Source organism: Rattus norvegicus, chromosome 16, assembly GCF_036323735.1.
Source record: "Rattus norvegicus strain BN/NHsdMcwi chromosome 16, GRCr8, whole genome shotgun sequence".
Classification (NCBI taxonomy): domain Eukaryota; kingdom Metazoa; phylum Chordata; class Mammalia; order Rodentia; family Muridae; genus Rattus; species Rattus norvegicus.
In genome coordinates this window covers 64,675,953-64,697,128 of record NC_086034.1, presented here as the reverse complement: position 1 = coordinate 64,697,128, position 21,176 = coordinate 64,675,953, and the positions used below count along the sequence as shown (strand labels likewise).

Genomic DNA, 21,176 nt, shown 5'->3' with positions numbered 1-21,176 from the left:
TGGTCTCTTCGGAGATATTCTGGGCCTTTGTTATCTTGCTGGTCTTTTGCTTATATATTATGGTTTCTGATTCTTCGTGTTTTTATGGGTTTTATGGGTATAAATTTGTGTGAGCTTCTCTGTGTGTATGTGGTTTTGGACTCCCTCTTTTTCCTGTTGTTTGTTTTGTTTTAATATATATACATACATATATATGTATATACATACATGTATATATATACACACACACATATATATATATAGCTGTTTGTTTTCTAAAAAGAGAGAAAGAAGACATGGAATTGGATGGATGAGGAGTGGGGAAGACCTGAGAGGAGATGATGAAAAGGAAACCATGATCAGAATATACTGTATAAAAACATATTTTCTTTTTAAAAAAGATTTATTTATTTATTATATATAAGTGCATGGTCGCTGTCTTCAGACACACCAGAAGAGGGCGTCAGATCTCATTACAGATGGTTATGAGCCACCATGTGGTTGCTGGGATTTGAACTCAGGACTCTGGAAGAGCAGTCAGTGCTCTTAACCACTGAGCCAACTCTCCCATATTTTCAAATAAATAAAAAAGAAGGAAAAAAGTACATCGCACATTTCGACCACATTTTCCTTCTCCAGCCTTCATCTTTCTCGTCCCTGACCCTTCCTGTTCCCATTAGTGTCCTTCCTTCCTTCCGGCTCCGGAAGCATGAAACTTTGATAAAAGAAACGCAGAAACTCAGTCTCTGGAGAGAGACAACGTCCAAGTGTTGAGTCCGTTCTTCTTTGAAGTCCACTAGGTAGGCATTTCCTCAGTGTGATACGTGTCCAATCGCTCCGTTTTTTAGCATTGCCTAATTTAGATAAGGTTTTTCCAGGAAGCCATGGGGAAAACTGATTTCAGCATTTCAAATGACCCATGCCTCTCTCCGTAAGGGAAGAATCCCATTTCACAAGTGATCATTAAGGACAGGGAAGGGGTGAATTTGTTAGTCAGTCACCAAGATCCTCATTAGTGAGCTAGCGAGTAAGGTAGCCTGCTGAGTGATTAGGCGGAAGGATGGAGAGGGGATTTGCATACTTCCAGATCCGATCTTGTTAATACTGGATAGCTGATTAATAGCTGTGGAGAAAAGAAAGGGCCTGCTGGATGGCCCACAGGGAGCAAAACCTAATTAGAGGAACTGTCCCCTGCCCAACGCAGCTGCTGCCTCGAGGTTGATGCATAACCTTGTGACACTGCGCTTGGAACTGAGCCCAAGTCTTGCCCCTTTCTCCGAGTGTGACTGTATGATTCACTGATGGGAACAGCGGTTCTCTGGAGGTGAGCCCTCCTACGTGTGAGCCTCAGATCCCAGTGGACTCTTTTTGAATTCACCCTCCCTTGGAGAGTGTCAATTAGGTAATCTCTCCTACTCAGGTTTATGATTAAGGTGAATTAGAAAATGAATGGCACTTAGGCTGCTTATGAGAGGTGAGCTCGGGTCTTTTCTACAGAACTATGTTCAGTAGCACTTCATATGAGCCTCGAACCTTGTCTACCTCAGCTTCTTGGCTGCGCAGAATTTCATTCCTGTTAATGCTGTCCTTGACAGAGCGGCTGATTGTTGACACAAAGGACAGGGAGGGGGAGAAGTCTCCACACTTGGCCAGAACTTTTGGATGACAATCAGGTATGCCTTGCTCGAAAATTCTTTCTCAATAAGCACGACAAGCAGAAACACTAACTTTAGAAATTTATAATGGAAAGAGTCCGGGGGGACCCGATCAGCACACGCACTTAGAGGTAGCCACGTGACACTCTGGTATTCAGCAAGGCCAATTGATGACATGTCTAATGACGTAACCTCTGAACATTCAATTAGGCTTCAGTGATCTGGGTCTAACTTCTTTGTGTGTGTGCTTTGCATGTGCATGCTAATATGTGTCAGTAAGCACAGGGGCCAGAGGAAGGTGCTGTGTGTCTTCCTCTAACACGTGGTTCTCAATCTGTGGGTCATGACTTATGGGGGGGTGGAGGTGTCAAATGACCCTTTGATAAGGCTTGCATATCAGATATTTACATTAAAATCCATAGCCATTGGAAACTTAGAATTATGAAGTAGCAACGAAAATGATTTTACGGCTGGGGGTCCCCACAACATGAGGAACTGTATTAAAAGGTTGCAGCCTTAGGAAGGTTGAGAACCACTGTGGTGATACTTTATGCTTTATTTCTTTGAGGCTGGTTTTCTCTGAACCTTCAGATTCTGGATTTTGGCTAGGCTGGCAGCCAGCAAGTCCTAGGGACCCTCTATCTCTGTCCCCACTCCTTTATCAGTGAGGCTATAGGCACAGTGAGCATATGCCTGTCTTGGTATGTGGGTGCTGGGATTTGAATTCAGGTCATTGTGGGTGTATGGCAAGCACTCCTAACCACCGAGCCATTTCTCCATCCTGATAAGCATCTATGTGCAGTGTTATACTGTTTTGACTGCCTGGGCTTTGTGCTAAGTGGTGGAATTGTTTGTGTGGGTTTCCCCACTTCTGTCTTCTTTTCCAATGTTTTTGCTATTCTGGATCCTTTAAAACATTCACTTAGCTTGTCCCTTACAAAAGGCACTTGGATTTTGAGGGCACTGATTAAATCTTTAAATATTTTGGGGAGTACCACTAAGGTACCAGTTTATGATAACAGAGCTTTCTTTCTCTCTCTCTCTCTCTCTCTCTCTCTCTCTCTCTCTCTCTCTCTCTTTCCCTCTCTTTCTCTCTCTCTCTCCCCTTCCTTCCTTCCTTCCTTCCTTCCTTCCTTCCTTCCTTCCTTCCTTCCTTGGCTTTCTTTAGGATTTTTCAGCATGCTTGATCAGTTTTTTTTCTTTTTCTTTTTTTTTTTTTTTGGTTCTTTTTTTCGGAGCTGGGGACCGAACGCAGGGCCTTGCGCTTGCTAGGCAGGCGCTCTACCACTGAGCCAAATCCCCAACCCGCTTGATCAGTTTTGATGTATGCGTCTTTGCCATCTTTGGATAAATTTATTCTTAGGTATTTTATTGTTTTTGATACTGTTGTAAAAAGGAATTGTTTCAATTTCCTTTCAGATTGTTCATTACTAGTGTGTAGAAATTCAACATATACATTGGTTTCTTAGAGTATAGTGCCTTAGACCCTGTTTTGTCACTGTGAAGAGACAACATGACTATGGCAACTCATAAAAAATAAAACCCATTTAATTGGGGCTGACTTACAGATTGAGAGGCCTAGTCCATTGTCACCATGGCAGGGAGCATGGCAGCACGCAGGCAGACACGGTGTTGGAGAAGTAGCTGAGAGCTATATCCTCTTAGCAGGAAGAGAGAGGGACACTGGGCCTGGCTGGTGCATTTGAAACCTTAAAGCCCACCCCCACAATGACATACTTCCTCCAACAAGGCCACACCTACCCCAATATGGCCACACCTCCAATCCTTCTCAAGTAGTTCCATTCTTTGATGACTAAGAATTCAAATGTATGAGCCTATGGGGGTCACTCTTACTTAAACCAGCACAAGTATCATAGTTTGGCTTCAACACAAAGATGTTAGTAGAATCATTAAAAAGTTAGCATGTCCTCCCCTTTTCTAGAATTTGAAAGTCTGAGGATTACTATTAATAGAGTTTTAATATTAATGTTTCATAATATTCTACAGTGAAGTCACTTGCTGTAGGATGATGTCATTATTCAGCAAAGAGGGTCCAGGATAAGGCGAAGTCTATCATTGGATGAGAAGGAAAGGTAGGCAGAAAAAGTCTAGGAAGGAGGAGTGAGCAGAAGAAATCAAGATGGAGTCCACGGAGGAGAATGGTTTGGATTTAGGTAAACCAGATTGATTTTATCTTGTCTAGGTGGGCGGTTTATATCGTTATCAATTGGCAGTGAATTTATTGTATGGATGAATTGTGGATTGAGAATTTAACATGTAAATCTAATTGCTAAATTACAGGTTTCTGGAACTTTGATTTACCGGGCTAAAGAGGACAGTGTGTGAAAGAAATGGCTGAGAGGCAGTTGGAGCATGCGGATCTGGTTCTGTTGCGTGCGCAGGACCCACAGAATGAGGTGTGCGTGTGTGCGCGCGTGCACGCGCGTGCGTGCGTGCGTGCGTGTGTGCGTGCGTGCGTGTGTGCGTGCGTGCGTGTGTGTGTGGTAACTACTGCCTAGGGGACCTAGCAGAGAGGGAGGCTAAAAGGGAGACAACCTGGAGAGGGCGGCTTGCGGACCACCGTGTGGCAGAGTAGCAGCTGGAGTGAGTGGATCTAGCATGTGGGAACTGATAGAAAATGTTCCTTTTAAATTTTTACCACAACAACCTGCCTGAGATTTTCTTTGTAGGAAATTGTAAAATTACTCATTCAACCTCTTTATAGGTTATAGGTTTATTCATAGTTTTTGTTTCTTTGAGTCATTTTTCTTAGTTTGTATATTGTGAAGAATTTCACTTAGGTCATTGAATTTGATGACATCATTTCCAGCCTTCATTTATAGTCATTTTGTTTCTGTAAATTCAGTAGTAGTACCCCATTTTCATACTTGATTTTAGTAATTTGACAATTATCTTTTTTCTTCTTTTTTTGTTGATTTAGTTAAATAGTTTTCAATTTATTTGCCTTTTCAAAAGCATCAATTTTGATTTAGTTCTTTCTTTTGTTTTTTTGATATTTTATGTCTCTTCCTTGCTCTAATCCTTTTTATTCTTCATTGCTGCTCTTCTTTTTGAAGTTTTTCTTTTCTTTTCTTTTTCTTTCTTCTGTTCTTTCTTTCTTTCTTTCTTTCTTTCTTTCTTTCTTTTCTTTTCTTTTCTTTTCTTTTTTTTTTTTTTGAGACAAGTTCTCACTATGTAGTCCTGCATGGCTTGGAACTTCCTGTGTAGACCAGGCTGGACTCAGTCTCACAGGGATCGCCCTGCCTCTGGCTCGTGAGTGCTGAGACTAAAGCTTTCTTCCACCACCTTTGGCTTTTCTGGTTCCACGGATATGAGTCTCATGTGTTCATCTCAGAATATTTTCTAGTTTTCCATTTTCTTTGACGTGTTGGTTTTGCAGTGTTTTATATAATTTTCACATATTCATTGATGTTCCAGATTTTTCTTTCTTTTATTGATGGAGCCTGAGAAGATACTTAGTGTGCTTTATCTGTTAAAAGTGCATCAAGGGGGTGGAGAGATGGCTCAGTGGTTAAGAGCACAGAATGCTCTTCTAGAGGTCCTGAGTTCAATTCCCAGCGACCACGTGGTGGCTCACAACCATCTATGGTGGGATTGGATGCCCTCTTCTGGTGTGTCTGAAGACAGCTACAGTGTATAATAAATAAATAAATCTTAAAAAAATAAAAAGTGCATCGAGAGTTGTTTTGTGGTGTAAATACGTCCTACCATGCAGATAGTTCATGTCTGGTTTTGAATTCTGTATGTGAGAAGAAAGTTCCATAGAAATACTATGGAGTCCTCTGTTAGAATTCTCTAAAATCTGTTTGTCTGTCTATCTTCATCTACTATCTATTTATGTATCTATATATGTATCTATGTTTCTATCTATCCATCCACCTACCTACTATCTATCATCTATGTATCCAGCTATCCATTCATCTATCTATCTATCTATCTATCTATCTATCTATCTATCTATCTATCTATGTATCTATGTATGTATTTATGTATGTATCTATGTATGTATGTATGTATCTATCTATCTATCTATCTATCTATCTATCTATCTATCTATCTATCTATCTATCTTTCTATCATCTATCCATCCATCCAGTGTGGCTTACAGGCTATAGTCTGGCTAGTGCAACAGTGACTGTTTCTGGACCAAGAATCTGGCTCAGAAATTGTGGCTCAGTCCACAAGGCTGGATGTCAATCAGGTGCTGGAGTCCTGGAGGAGCCCCAAGAGCTGCTGGTCCTCAGTCTGTGCTGGAGTCCTGATGAAATAAGTTCAAATACTCACAAAAGAATGCCTCAGCAACAGGAAAGATGAACTTGCCAGTGAGAGTGAGGACAAGCAAGTAAAAAGCAAAATCTTCCCTCTTCTGCGTCCTTTTATATGTGCTGCCACTGGAAGGTGTGGTCCAGATTTATGGTGGGTCTCCCTACCTCAAGGGATCCAGTGAAGAAAATCCCTCACAGGCATGCCTAGCTGCTTAGGTTTTAGTTGAATACAGACATAGTTAGTCAAGTTAACCATCGAGATTAGCCACCACAAGCCTGGCTGCTTTATAGCGGGGTTCAAGGGTTCTTCCGCATCCATCTTCTTTCTAGGTATTCTATCTACCGTCGGAAGTGGAACATTGACCATTGCACTTACTGTTGACATTTCTCCTGTGAGTTCTGGGAGGTTTGTCCTAGCGTCTTATCTCTGGTTTTAGACGAAAATCTATGTTCCTAACTGCTGTTATCACTTCAGTGGACTGACACTGTTGTCAGATATTAGTGACTTCCACCTCTTATCACCTAGTCAGAGAACTTACATCTCAATTTTACCTCTCATTCTCCTGTGCAGAGTCTGGTGACCAGACGGAGGGTGCTTCTGAATAGTTACTCTGGTCTGGGTATTTGAGAGGCTGTTCAGTACCTCAGGAACACAAGGTAGCTTCCCAGAGTCCATATTCTTCAGACTTTTAGATTCACAGAGTCTTCCCTTTCCTCTTATGTACAGCAGTTTATCTTTTATTGATTCTGAGTTTCCTATATAGCCCTGTATGGCAAGCAGCTAGCCTATCTGCCTTTGACGTTTTAAACAAATGTCACCATGTACAACAATGAGGTACAACTAATGAGGTGACGTCTGGGAGAGTTACAGATTATATGACGTTAAGGCATGTTCTTTGAACTATCACTGCCAAGTATAGCTAGTTGGATATTGATAGGATTAGATGGCATTGGGACTGGAGTCCTCACTCACGACCAACAACTTATAAGAGAGGGACTGGAGCAGCAGGACCGTGATGGCTGAACGGGAGCTGGTCCTGGGAGGAGCCGTGACACCCTAACGCTTCCTGGAACATCACGAATTGTTAGCTATCTTTACTTGGCTCTAGGACCCCCCTAAACCTTGTGAGATGACTTCTTAGCAGGAGGCTTTCTGGTAGGGAACACATACCATTGCCTCTTCCTATAAGGGTCTAAACAAACAGGCCTGTCAATCACTTGGGCAGAACAAAGGCCTACAGGACAAGCTGCTTGTTCCAGAGACTTTAGGAATAGTGTAAAACCTGACTAAAATTTAGATGGTGTCTTAGTCAGTGTTCTATTACTGTGAATGGACTTATGATCACAGCAATTTTTTTTTTTTTAAAGACAGGGTTTCTCTGTGTAACAGGTCTGGCTGTCCTGGAACTCACTCTGTAGACCAGGCAGACCTCGAACTCACAGAGATCCATTTGCCTCTGGCTCCGAGTGCTAACATTAAAGCCCTGTGCCACCATTGCCTGGCTGACCACAGCAAGCCTTACAAAGAAAAGCATTTAATATTGGCACTTGATAACAGTTTCAGAGGTTTAGTCCATGGTCACCATGGCAGGAAGCATGGCGGCATGCAGGCAGATATGGCACTGAGGAGGAGCTGAGAGTTACATCTAAATCTGTAGACAGCAGGAAGACAGAGATACTGGACCTAGCTTGAGAATTTGAGAACGCTCATCCCCAGTGACACGTTTCCTCCAGCAAGGCCACACCAACCATACAAGGCCATATTTCTTAATCCCTTCCTAGGGCCACTCCCTGGTGACCAAATAGTCATATCTACGAACCTCTGAATTTTCAATGGAGATTACAAGGTTAGGGGAATACAGGGTTGGCCAGAGTGAGATCCCAATGACATTAATTGTATTGTGTGTTTGTGTGTATAATATAATATATATATATATATATGTGTGTGTGTGTGTATGTATATAGATCACATATATGTGTGTTACATACATTTATACATTATATATAATACCTACATACACTTGTTTGTGTGTATGTATGTATATTGGCATGTACACGCATGTTTGCACATGCATGTGGAGGTGACAGGTCAATGTCATGTGCCTTCCTCATTTGTTCTTCTAGTTTTAAAAACAGGATCGTTCTCGCTCAGCCTGAGTCTCAGCACCCTAGCAAGGCCTGCTTGCTGGGAAGCTCTCAGGATCTAATTGTGTCTGCATCCTCAGTTCTGGGGTGACCAGCATTGCCTCATCCACATTTGGCCTAGGTACTGGGGGTCTAAACTCAGGTCCTCAAGCTTTCATGACAGGCACTTGGCTTATTGACCTGTGTCCTTATTACCTCATTCTAATCCTCACTGAGAGTGGAGTCCACTCTGCTCCCTAAACTGCTGTACTGATACTGGGCTTGCTATCTTCAGTGTCCCTCTATGCTGGGGAGTGGGAGATGGGACCAAAGAGGTTGGAATGTTACACAGTTTTCTTCCTGGGATTCCATCATTTTCCCCTCATGCTATAAAATTAATTTTATGATTCTGAAAAAGCCAATCCCAATAAACTTTGCTGGTTATTATGCTTATAGACAGGAAGACTTAGATGTCTCCTTCCTGCTATGTTTTTAAAAAGATTTAATTTATTTATTTATTTATTTCTTTTTTTTTGGTTCTTTTTTTCGGAGCTGGGGACTGAACCCAGGGCCTTGCGCTTCCTAGGTAAGCGCTCTACCACTGAGCTAAATTCCCAGCCCCTTATTTATTTATTTATTATATATAAGTACACTGTAGCTGTCTTCAGACACACCAGAAGAGGGCATCAGATCCCATTACAGATGGTTGAGAGCCACCATGTGGTTGCTGGGATTTGAACTCAGGACCTCTGGAAGAGCAGTCAGTGCTTTTTTTTTATTTGTAAAATTTTTATTCACGTGTGTGTGTGTGTGTGTATGTGTGTGTGTGTTCGCTTGTTTGTATTAGTGCCACACACATGAAGGCACCTGCAGGGACCAGAAGGTGCAGACCTCCTTGAACTGGAGTACGGGCAGCTGTGAACTTCCCATGGGGGTGGAGGGTCCTGAATTCAGGTCCTCTGAAAGAGTAGCAAACATTCCTAACTGCAAGTCACCTTTCCAGGTCCTACTTGTTTATTTTGTGTTTTGTTCATTTGAAACAAGATCTCCGTAGGACAGGCTGGCCTTGACTTTGATATGGTAACTGAGGCTGACCTTGAACTCTGGATCTGTCCCCATTTCCTAAGCTCTGGCATGAGGAATAATGAAGTCTCTACTTACCTCAGTTTAGGCCCTCAGAGGAGGGGAGGATGACACAGTATTTGAACCTGTTTACACAGAGTCTTTTTAAGCTACCGAGTCACTCCAGAAGAGAAATGACAGAGTAACTGGAAACCATACTGAAGATTTAAGTTAGCTAATAAGAAAAGGTAACACCTTGTCCATATAATAAGAAAAGGTAACATCTTGTCCATAACAATAGAAATGTCCGTGGAACAGGTTTACAAGAGAGTCTGGCACACAGCTAGGGCTGAGTTTCCCTTAGGGTTGACATCAGTGGCAAGGAACAAATAAAAAGAGAAACCTGATCAAGATCTGAGGGAAGAAGAGTCATGCTCATCCTCACTATAAAATGCCACTATCAACCTGGAGAAAAGGCTCTCAAACACAGTATTAAAAATGTATCTAAAGTAAGGTTTAAATACTGACATTTGTAAATGTTTTACTATTAAAAAGAATAAATTACTGTAGATAAGTAGGTCACATACAATGAAATTACTCTCAAATACTTGTATGCTTATGTTTTTTGAGACAACATCTCACTTGGCCCAGGCTATGTAGCTGAGGCTGGGCTTGAACTCCTGATCTTCCTGCCTCTACCCTCCCAAGAGTTAGTATTACAGATGTGCACCCTAGCACTTGGCTTCTAGAATGAGAAAAGGTGGAGTTTCAACTATTAGCAAGTGAGCATCTTATTTCCTGTCATCATGGCTAAAGACGAATGTTGCTCTTGCTGAGAAAAAGAGAGCTCGGCATCAAGGGGTGGAGGCAGAGTGCCGGGAACCAGACTACACTGGTAGAGCACTTGCGTGTTCTTCCACGTTCCAAATCAGGGGAAAGGGCTTTAGGACACATGTGACAGAGAGGACTAAGTAGGAGGCATGCTCTGAGGCCTGAGGAAACAGGACCAGCCCTCTGCAAGTTCAAGGGCAAACACCGGTGCTGTCACTTATATGAGTACCAAGAAGTCTGCCAGCACTGCTGACACACCAGAGTTGGTTCTTGTGGGCAGAGCTTTAGAGCTAGGGTGGAGCCAAGTCCCAATCCCCTCAGTTACTCATGGGAAACTCGCTCCAAGGCCACATAGAAGTTGTTCTTGTCATCTAGGCAATGCCAGCCAATGGGTCCAATCTCACAGTCTGCACAGACCAGAAACCGGATGTTGCCCACGTCCTCAAAGATGAGCACGTCATTAACCAGCCAGTATTCCTGGGGGAGATCACCCATCAGGATTGCTGCCGTCCGCCAGATCCGGCTTCTTCCTCATGGAGGGGAGGAAAAGCTGCCGGCGAGAGAAAAAGAGCAGTCCCTGGCTGCAGCACCCGAGAGCCATTACGCTGGCACAGCACCGCCTTCCGGTTCCGGCCTTCCGCTGACACTAGCTCGTTCTGCAGCTCGCAGGGTTCCATGGCCGCGCTGCCGCAGCATCAGCCACAACGGCACATGCCCAGTCAGTGCTCTTAACCACTGAGCCACCTTTCCCTTTCTACTATTTTTAAATGTTTGTTTATGTGTGTATTTTGTGTGCCTATGAAATGTATATACATGCCCATGGAAGCCAGAAGAGGGTGTTGGATCCTCTGGAGCCAGAGTTAGAGATGGTTGTGAACCATCTAGGGTGTGTGTGTGTGTGTGTGTGTGTGTGTGTGTGTGTGTGTGTGTGTGCAAACTGATGTCATTCAGTATCTGAATTCTAGAAGTGTCCAAGGCAGTGCAGATCAGTCTAGTAGCTGTGATCCTTCTACAGTGCTGGGGAAAAACGGGTTTTCAAGGCTGGCTTACTTCAAAGATCAAGATGTGTTTTGACGTAACCCCAGGGTTGTGAAATATGCTTCTCGAGAGAAGGTTTGTGACTCCAGTCTTTGCACTGGTCTACGCTTCAATCTCTAAGGCAGGCAAGAAAGTAGGTTGAACTCCTAATACCTATTTCATAGAATCAATCTCTCCCTTTCTGTATGCCAGAGGCGCAGATCAGAACTCTAGTCTTCTCTCTCCGGCTTCTTAAAGGTGTTGAAACAGGGCCGTGGAGAGAATGAACGCTATGCCTCTATTATTTATGCAGAGAGACAGAGTGAAATCTCCCAGCTTCTGAATTCACCGAGTTGGCTTGGAGACGCGTGTCTCCGACTCCTCCCTTCCTTTGGCAGCAGGATATACAGAGCCATGCCAGCTGGGACACTTCCCATCTTCCTCCGCCACCTCCTCTTGGCATTCTGACAAGAATTCTGTGTTCGTATACAACCATCCGGCTCTGGTACTGACTTACTGGCTCCATGTTTATCCTGGAATTTCATTTGCAGGGGCACATAGCAACGGTATGCATAAAGTTATCCAGATCCAGTCACCGAAACATCCCTTTAGCAGACATTTAACACTTGTACGAGTGCCGGCTATTAAGCTAGATGCTCCGTGAGGATAATCTGAAAGATGATCTTAATTGGCACTGCAGCTCCTTCTAAAATATTTTATGTGTCTGTGCTTGCATGGGCTTCTATGTGCCAATTTCTGCAGTTGCCTGCAGAGGCCAGAGGAGGGCGCCAGATTCCCCGGGACTAGCGCTTTAGAGCATTGTGAGCAACCTGACATGGGTGCGGGGAACTGAACCCAGGTCCTCTGGAAGAATGACGAGAGTTCTTAACCAGTGAGTGACCTCTCCAGACTCAGCAGTAGCTCCTTTGCTTGTCCAGGAGACAGCGTGGACTCAACAGTGCAAGCCTGCCTGAATTAGGGTGTTCTGGGTGATTACACATGTATCACCATTTGGCTTTGGTTGTTTTCTAGCGTGAGGATATCAAGATGTCTGTCTAGGACGGATCACTGTAACCGTACAGCAAAGCACATTACTGTTGTCAGAGAGGTGTAAGAGGTGAAAGGATGTCACCATGGATGTCATGGAAGGGATGAATCACACTTGTCACCTTTCCAAGTACAGCTCTACAAACTGTCCTTTTCATCAGCTCTGGCTTCTGTCTTACTAAAAGGTTCATTCTTGTAGCCCTTTGAAGACAACAGATCTTTGCATGACGAGAAGGCCTTCCAGTGAAGCTGGTAACTATAGGCTTTTCTAATGTCTTAGTTAGGGTTTATTGCTGTGAACAGACACCATGACCAAGGCAACTCTTTCAAGGACAACATTTAGTTGGGGCTGGCTTACAGGTTCAGAGGTTCAGCCTATTATCATCAGGAACATGGCAGCATCCAGGCAGGCATGATTCAGGAGGACATGAGAGTTCTACATCTTCATCTGAAGGCTGCTAGCAGAATATTGGCTTCCAGGCAGCTAGGATGAGGGTCTCAGAGCCCACACCCACAGTGACACACCTACTCCAACAAGACCACGCTTAATAGTGCCACTCCCTGGTCTGAGCAACATCTAATATTGCCCAGTTCCTGAATAATGATACAGAGGCTTTTATTTTTCCCATGTGGTAGCTATGAATTCTATTTTTTCCATAACTTTTAAAATTCATATTACATCCTAGCAGCCACAGCCCCCCTTCTTCTCTCCTCCCATTAACCCCTCCCCTTCTCAAAGAAGAGGAAGGCCCCCTTGGGACCACCCCACTCTGGGACTAGTCCCAGCAGGACTAAGCACCTCCTTTCCCACTGAGGTGCAACCAGGTCGTCCAGCTAGGGAAAGGCGATCCAATGGCAGGCGGCAGAGTAAGAGACAGCCTCCGCTTCGATCGTTAGGGGACCCACATGAAGATCTAGCTGCACGTCTGTTACAGATGCGTGTGTGGGCCCAGGTCGAGCCCCTCCACACTCCTTGCTTGGTGTGGTTCAGTGTCTAGGAGCCCTCATGGGCCCAGGTTGGTTGACTTTGTAGGTCTTGCGGTATTCTCGACCCCATGGAGGCTTACTTTTTTATTAATTAATGCCTAGGCCTTAAGCTAGGCTCGTTCCTAACTAGATCATGACTTAATTATTCCAATTATACTAATCTAGGTTCTGCCACATGGATGGTTACTTCTCCTCAGTCTTACAAGTCCGGCTTCCTCCACATCTCGGTGGTAAATATCACGTATCTCACTCTTTGCCAGAATTCGTCTCTCTCCTGGATGTCCCACCTTACCATCCCACCTTTTGCTATAGGTCATAGGCATTTTGTTTTAACCAATCAGAGGGTGCCTTAAACAGGCAAGGAAGGACAGAGACAATGTTCACACAGTGCACATAAACATTTCCCTACAGAGGTTGTTACATGAGAAGGTTTTCAGCATTGAAGTTCCTTGAAAAAATGTACTAGAGACTTTTAGTTTTTAGTGAATGATATGTCATGTTTTTACACTCTTCTGGGGTAGAATGAGGGAAGAATATTGTCCTGCAGACGGGCTGCTGGTTTGACTAGTTGTGATCAATGGGCTGTGTACAAAACCAATTTGAGTCACTTCTAGATATTTAGCTGCCAAGGTGAAATACCCCGTCGTGGTTGAGTCTCAATCCACATCTTTAACCATTTTGGTGTTCAATTTTATTTTCCAAAGTGCAGGTGAAGTAATTCTTTTCTTTCACTAATGTGATATAATGGTAATAATCGTCCACATTGCTGCCAAATTATAACTTAAGGCTTTTGTTTCGTTTTTCTGAGATAGGGTCTCACTATGTAGCCCTGGCTGTCTTGGAGCTCACGACGTAGACCAGGCTGGCCTCGAACACACAGAAATACACCCACCTCTGCCTCTCACGTGCTGGGATCAAAGGTGTGTGCCACCACCACCTCACTAGTATTTTGTACTGCAGTGGTTGTAAAATACTCAAGTGTTTTGGGAGTGAGCACAACTTTGCATTTCTATGGCTAATTGTGAGATTTGCAAGCCAATTGTAGTTACTGGCTTTTGGGGCTCTAATTTCTAGAAACAGTTTGCTTCCTGTCAGGATAACACTTTGATCATTGATTTTTCTCAGTTTTAGTCTTTGTTCATCATATTCAGAATACTGCTTTCAGAAAACAATGCCAGAAATGCCACGTTCCCCAACTCCCTGGTGGCTAGTACGTACCAAATGAGTCTAGCTTCTTTCAGTCAGACTGTGTCATAGAACATTTAATTGGTAAGAGAGCAATGTGGGTGGGATCCTTAGAGTGAGGGACAGCAGCTGTAGCCAATTACGCTTATCTTCCTAACACACAGGTGCAAGCAATGTACAGTTGCCTGTAATTCACGTCAGAGTCTGATGTGAGAGGTCCTGGTGGTCCTATGCTCACTCAGGGCCTTAGGCTTTTTTCTTCTAAACTGAAATCTGTGGTTCTGTCATTTTCTTTTTCTTTCTTTCTCTCTTTTTTTTTTTTTTTTTTTTTGGAGCTGAGGACTGAACCCATGGCCTTGTGCTTGCTAGGCAAGCGCTCTACCACTGAGCTAAATCCCCAACCCCCTTCTTTTTCTTTTTTTAAAGATTCATTTATTTATTCTATTTAAGTACACTGTTACTGTCTTCAGACACACCAGAAGAGGGCACTGGATCCCATTACAAATGGTTGTGAGCCACTGTGTGGTTGCTGGGATTTGATCTCAGAACCCCTGAGAAGAGCAGTCAGTGCTCTTAACCACTGAGCCATCTCTCCAGCCCCTGTCATTTTCTAGATCCTCAGAGATAACAGAGCTAGAAATCAGTTCCATCAGGTAGTAAAAACTGCTGTTTGGTCACCAGACCCCATTTTATGTATACGAGTACACTGCAGCAGTCTTCAGACCTGAGCCACCATTTGGAGGTGTGGCCTTATTGGAGTAGGTGTGACTTTGTTGGGGGGGAAGTGTGTCCAAGTGTGGCCTTGGAGGTCCCTTATGCTCAAGTTACGTTCAGTGTGTCAATTTCCTTCTGTTGCCTGCAGATAAGATGTAGAACTCTCAGTTCCTTCTCCAGCACCAAGTCTGCCTGCCCATGCTTTCCACCATGATGATAATGGACTAAACCTCTGAAACTGTAAGCCGGCCCCAATGAAATGTTTTCCTTTATAAGTGTTGCCACGATCATGGTGTCTCTTCACAGCAATAAAACCCAAACTAAGACAGCTGCATAGTGATTTTGAGGCTAGCCTGGGCTATATGAGACTGTATCCCAAAAAAGAAAAACAAACAAAAAAGTGTGACTGACTCTGTATACTCCTGGGTTCAAGAGAAAGCAGAAGGTGAAAGTTTCAGAACAGATCAATTGTATCTTGTAGTTGAGGCTCTTCGGAATCAATTCTCTGCCTTTTGGTTTGTATTTAGTTTAAATCTCACCAAGAGGCGAACGACGTAATCTTGACTGCACTTCGCTCTCATCCCAAGGAAGTTGTTTAGTTTTGTTGAATTTCAATTTATTCATAAATAAAGAAAAGCAGTCCCTTCCAGTCACCACTTTCGCAACCTGGCTCCCTCCCCGCCCAGCAGATTTTCACACTCTCCATATTCTTGGCCGCTGTCAATGCTCTCCACCAGATGGCTCTCGTCTGCCTGTGAAAACCCACGTCCACCGCTTCCTGCCTTCGGAGCCAGGCCTTTCCTCCTCTCCGCGTTCTCTGTGCAAACCGCTTCCTTTCTGCACCGCCTTAAACAAAGCCGCTTCGAATGTTTGGAAACATCTTCTTCCTCCTGTGTTCTTTGGCTACGTTCATTTAACCATATACCCACACTCAAATAGCCCAGGCTTTTATTCAATTATTTTTATGATGGCACTAAGCTATATTCCCTATGACGGGCTGTAGCCAGGCTTGGTGTCCCCAAAGATGGCCACCGCTGTAGTGAGAAACAGGATGCAGAAGTCCAACAGCTGTTTCTCAGCTAAAGATAGTCCTTGTATCCTCACAGGGAACTGCTGTGAAAGCCAGGGACCCATGATGTTGGCCTCTTGTCTTGGAGAATTCTGCATATTCTGCTGAAACCACTGGGTTTGGAGAGCTTCTTTTGGAAGGAATTAGTCAGGTAACAAGAAAGCATCCATTTACTCGTATCTTGTGTGTGAATTCTCTTCATGGCCCATTTCCTCACTGTGTGGCAAACAAGGGAAGAAAATATCAAGTCAGGTTTTTTGTTTTTTTTTATAATTTTTTTTGTTCTTTTTTTTTTCCGGAACTGGGGACCAAACCCAGGGCCTTGCGCTTCCTAGGCAAGCGCTCTACCACTGTCAAGTCAGGTTTTGAATCTAGTTTGAAAATTATTGAATACAAACTGGCTTCATGATTTGGTTCAATTCAACCCATAGCCTATGTTATGTCGTAAAAACCACCTTAACAGCATAGACATATCTGTATATGTGTATAGACCCAGCGATTGGATATTGACTAGCACTGTCTTCGGCTGTGGACTCAACTTGAAATACTCAAGGGTGTGTTGTCATCCTGGAGATGGTCTGTTCTTGACTGAGATCCACTGGTGGTGATGTTTACTGGTAAAGGAATGCTTGATGGAGCTCAGCGGTTAGGAGCACTGACTGCTCTTCCAGAGGTCCTGAATTCCATTCCCAGCAACCACATGGTGGCTCACAGCCATCTGTAATGGGATCTGATGCCCTCTTCTGGTGTGTCTGAAGACAGCTACAGTGTACTCACATACATAAAGCAAATCTTTTAAAGAAAGGAGTGTTTGATAATGTTATGATTTGACTATGAAATGTCCCCCCCAGGCTCCTTGTTGAGCACTTGGTCCCCAGGACCCCCTATGTGGGAATCTACTAGGTAGAGCCCAAGTGGAAGAAGTAGGTCAGTTGGGGGTTTGTCTCTGAAGGGTGTGTCAGGCCCCCAGATGCTTTCTCTATGCTTCCTGTCAACCATGATGTGAGAAGTTCTTCCTTCACACCAAAAGTTTGCCTCTTCTCAGACCTTGAGCAATGCAGCCAGCTGACTGTGGATTAGAACTTCTGAATCAGGAGCTCCAACGAACCCTTTCTTCAGCTGTTTCTCTGTGGTATTTGTACACAATAATGAAAATCTCATTGACATGGGTCATAGGAGCGAAGAGAGTAGCTGGAGATGGCACATAAAGCTACTCATTCAACAGATCCTCATCACCAAGGGCTGCTAGGAAGTTTCCCAGTCACAGGGTACGTTTCTTAGTAAGTAGGACCGTGAAGGATTCTGCTGTTAGTCTTGCCACTTTTGTGTTTTGAGAACATAGACAGTCAACACATGGACCATCAATCTAGTTGTCTCAGTGATTGGCGCCTTGAAGAAAACTCGGTGGGGCTGAGAGGTCTAGAATGCCAGGAGGTCCTGAGGGCTGAAAGGGTTGAACAGGGAGCTGAAGGGCTCCTAGAAACCATTGAGAGGGCTGTGAGCTTTCTCAACAGTATTGAGTTGGGTTGGTCTGAGTTTCATCTCAGGGAAGGGAAGCCATGCAAACTCGGTGGCTGCTTGGCTGAGTGCTGGTTATCCAGGAGCTCTGCCTCATGGTTGAGCTGGTATCGGGCCAGGGTATGCATATGGTTAGAACACAGCTGCCTGCCATTGAATCCATGCAGCGCATATCTGAGAACGGAGCACGGAAGCGCTGAACAGGCTGTCTACCTTCTTTTGATGGGTCACATAAGCACCGTGGTTTGGGAGAGAGAAAGACAGTCCCTACCCCTCCCCCAACCTCCATTTCCCCAAGTGACCTTTTTAATCACATTTGGAAAGGAAAGAATTTAATTTGACTAAAAAGGTAAAGGAATTAAAAAAAAAAATCCAGTGTCACAGAGCCAAATAGAGCAATGTATGTGTATTACCTATAGTTGCCTGCTTTACTTAAAAAATTAAACTTGCACTTGAAAGACCCCCAGAGTGGGGAGACCCTCACTCAAGTCTCGGGATGACGCGACCCCCCAAGAACTCACATGAGACCATCCTTGCTGTAATTTACATGAGGTTTATTGATAGGAACCAGTGCACTGGGGTCAAGACTCATATCCCACGCAGGGGCACAGGAGTTCGACCCCCAGTAGCTAAGAGAAGGGGAATTTAAAGGAAGAAACCACAACCCAAGGGGGTAGGGAGGGCGTCATTGGAAAATGTCGAGAATACCAGTGAAAAATCACAAGGAGGAGCTTCCTGTTTCTCAAGATTGTTTAACTTTATGGTTCTCCATTTCCTGGGAGAAGCTTCCTGCTTCTCAAGATTGTTCTCTAAGATTCTAATCTAACTTTATGGTCAGCTAGTTCCTGGGAGAGAGTTGTCGAACCAGTCGATGTAATTACCCATTCTATGGTCCTAGGAGAAGCTTCCTGGAACATACAATCCCAGGGTCTAACCAGTTTCTTTCTTCTGCTCTAAACTTTGTGTCTAAGGGGGCAGCTTTAAAACTTTTACTTTTCACACTCATTTATTTAGCGACTTGCCTGCTGCTCGTGGGCAAATGTCTGCATGGGGAGTTACACGTTTTCTCCTTCTACCGTGTGAGCCCCAGCGATGAAATCACGTGGTCGGGCTTGGTAGCTGACATTTTTACTCCCTGAGCCCGTTTCATTTCTCACGTTAGAGCCTAGGTGGCTGGCGGTCCAGCTCATGACTCTGTACACAGAAAGTTCCAGCGATTGATCCTGAAGAGTGGATAGTCCTTCAGCACAGCCCACTAAACCAAACCAACAAATCAATGCAACAAACACGCAGACTCGAGTGTGAGGAGAGCTATGTGAAGAGATGCTGCGCTGGTCTCCAGGAAGGGACAATCACGGAGCTGGAGATTGGCTTCTCAGAGGAACCACTGCCTAACCAGGATGACTTCCTGGTCAAGCTTTTCCTGACTGGGCCTCTGCCTTCACTTTGTGGGCTTTGAGATCTTGCTGGCTATGGTGATTTGAATAACAATGGCCTGACAGACTATAGATTTGAATGCTTGGTCACCGGGGAGTGGCACTATTTGCATTAGGAGGCGTGGCCTTGTTGGAGGCGTGGTCTTGTTGGAGGTGCCAGGAAACCTACAAAGAGAGCTTATCTCCTGTGAGTGGGGAGCATCTACCACCTGTTTCCAAGGGCTCTGGCCCCGGGCTGGAGCTGAGGCTTGAGGAAACCAGTGCAAACTCAGGCTTAGTAGGTGACCATGTGGCCAGAAGTGTGGTCACTGCCACGCGCCGCGCCCCTTCCTCTTTTGCAGACATCCTGTCTTCAGCAAAAGGTGGTGTAGAAAATGCTGCACATATGCTGTCCTTTGACTGGGTGCAGGTTTGCTGAGTGGGCAGGTGGTATTATCTGCTGGAGCAAGTTGCTAAGGTTGGAACTCAAACCAGGAAGCTGGTAGGTGTGGATCGGGGTAGAGTGGCAAGAACAGCTGCAGTCAGGAGTGAGTCAGCGGAAAGAGCCTCCTTCCTCCTGGTGGCCCACGCCTCTGGCACTGTACTCGGAAGGCCATCCCACCTCCCCACATCTTGCTCCTGCCAGAGGTTGAATGCCCAGACCCATCTAAGCATCACCAGGCTGCTGTTTCTGTATGCCAGGCAAATTCTGCCTAGCTGGCATTTTAGACATGTCAGTGGTTTTGTCTTGGGTGGTGGTGGTGGTATGTGGGGGCTTTTCCTATCCGCCTTCTAGAGCAGGCCAGAGCTCGGTGCCTTGGTTTTGAGTCTCTCCCTTTCTCCTTGCAAATGAAGACGTTAGTGAAATGTCATTTTCTTCTGTTACTAAATCTGACCGTGCTCTTTCGTAGCAGGTGGAACTGGCGAGAGGGTGTAGGTAGGTGTCCACAGTCAAAGAGCAATGATCAAGCTTCACTGGTGGTTCTGCCAAAGCCAGGGCAGCAGGTTGGACTTGGGAAATCAGATTCTGGATCAAGTCATGGAGGCTAATGAAGGGGGCGGTTCTGGTGCTAAGGTCCTGTTCCTCAATTGGTTCTTGATCTGTCATTAAAGAAACCTGGGGCCAATTACTGGGTGGAAGGTACAGGCAGGACTTCTAGGTCACAGGAGAAAAGGCAGATGCAAGGAAGGAGAGGAGGTTTTCTGTCATGCTTTAGAGGAAGAAGAACACAACAACTGTGTAAGACAGGTCTTGAGGGGGGCTGAGGGGGGCTAGGGCCTGCGGCCATTGCTACAGGCAGGTGGTCATGAATGCTTGGCAGGGATTAGATGGGTGGGACTAGCTGTGAAGTTTAGGGCAGGTGGAGAGATGGAGATAATAAATTGGTAAGGGCACACTTTTCCAGGCAGGAGTTAGGAACACCCAGCAATTCTGCCAAGAAGGCAAACCGTAGAGGAATAAACTGTTGTGTGTGTCTTTTATCTGTGGGAGCTGGTAGCGAGGTCACCTTCCCGAGCAAAGGTAGGTAAACAAAAGGGAAGCACGGAGGGCGCTAGTAGCATGGCTGACCCTGGGCAAAGGTGGTAGCATTTAAGACTATGTGCAACAGGCTAACCCAGACTGATGAAGAGGACAAGAAATTAAACGCCTTCAGTGATCTCTTGGGTCAACCAAAACCTTCCCTTTGTACCCTGAAATTGCTTGTTGTTCTTCTAAGTTCAGTTGCTTTTCAATGATGAAAAGTCTATGGGTGATACTTAAGAGTACTGGTTTGCACTGTTTCAATAGCTTCTGGTTTAGTGATGGAGCCTATTGGTTTGAAAAACAGTCTCCTATACTTTTGGTTGTAGTTCGTTGCAATGAAAGCTTTAAATACCCCCCCCCCCCCAACCTATTATGCTGCTTTGTGGGGTTGTGTCTTTGACCTCTGTGGTGGTTTGAAGAAAAATAGCCCCCAAAGGCCCATAGGGAGTGGCACTATTAGGAGGTGTGGCCTTGTTGGAGGAGATGTGTCACTAGGGAGTGGGCTTTGAGGTCTCAAATGCTCAAGCCAGGACTAGTGTGACATTCACTTCCTGCTGCCTGCTGATCCGGATGTAGAAATCTCAGCTCTGTCTCCAGCATCATGTCTGCCTGGACACTGCCATGTTCTTTGCCGTGATGATAATAGACATGTCTCTAAAACTGTAAGCCAGCCCTAATCACCTATCCCTTACAAGAGCTGCTGTGGTCTTGGTATCTCTTCACAGGGACAGAAAACCTGATTAAGACACCATTATCAAAGTC

At 44.7% G+C, this 21,176-nt stretch overlaps 1 pseudogene; it reads right to left on the bottom strand.

Moving 5' to 3' along the window:
• Positions 1 to 9,936: 9,936 nt before the first annotated feature.
• On the bottom strand, positions 9,937 to 10,632 carry Rabif-ps1 (RAB interacting factor, pseudogene 1; annotated as a pseudogene).
• Positions 10,633 to 21,176: the final 10,544 nt, after the last annotated feature.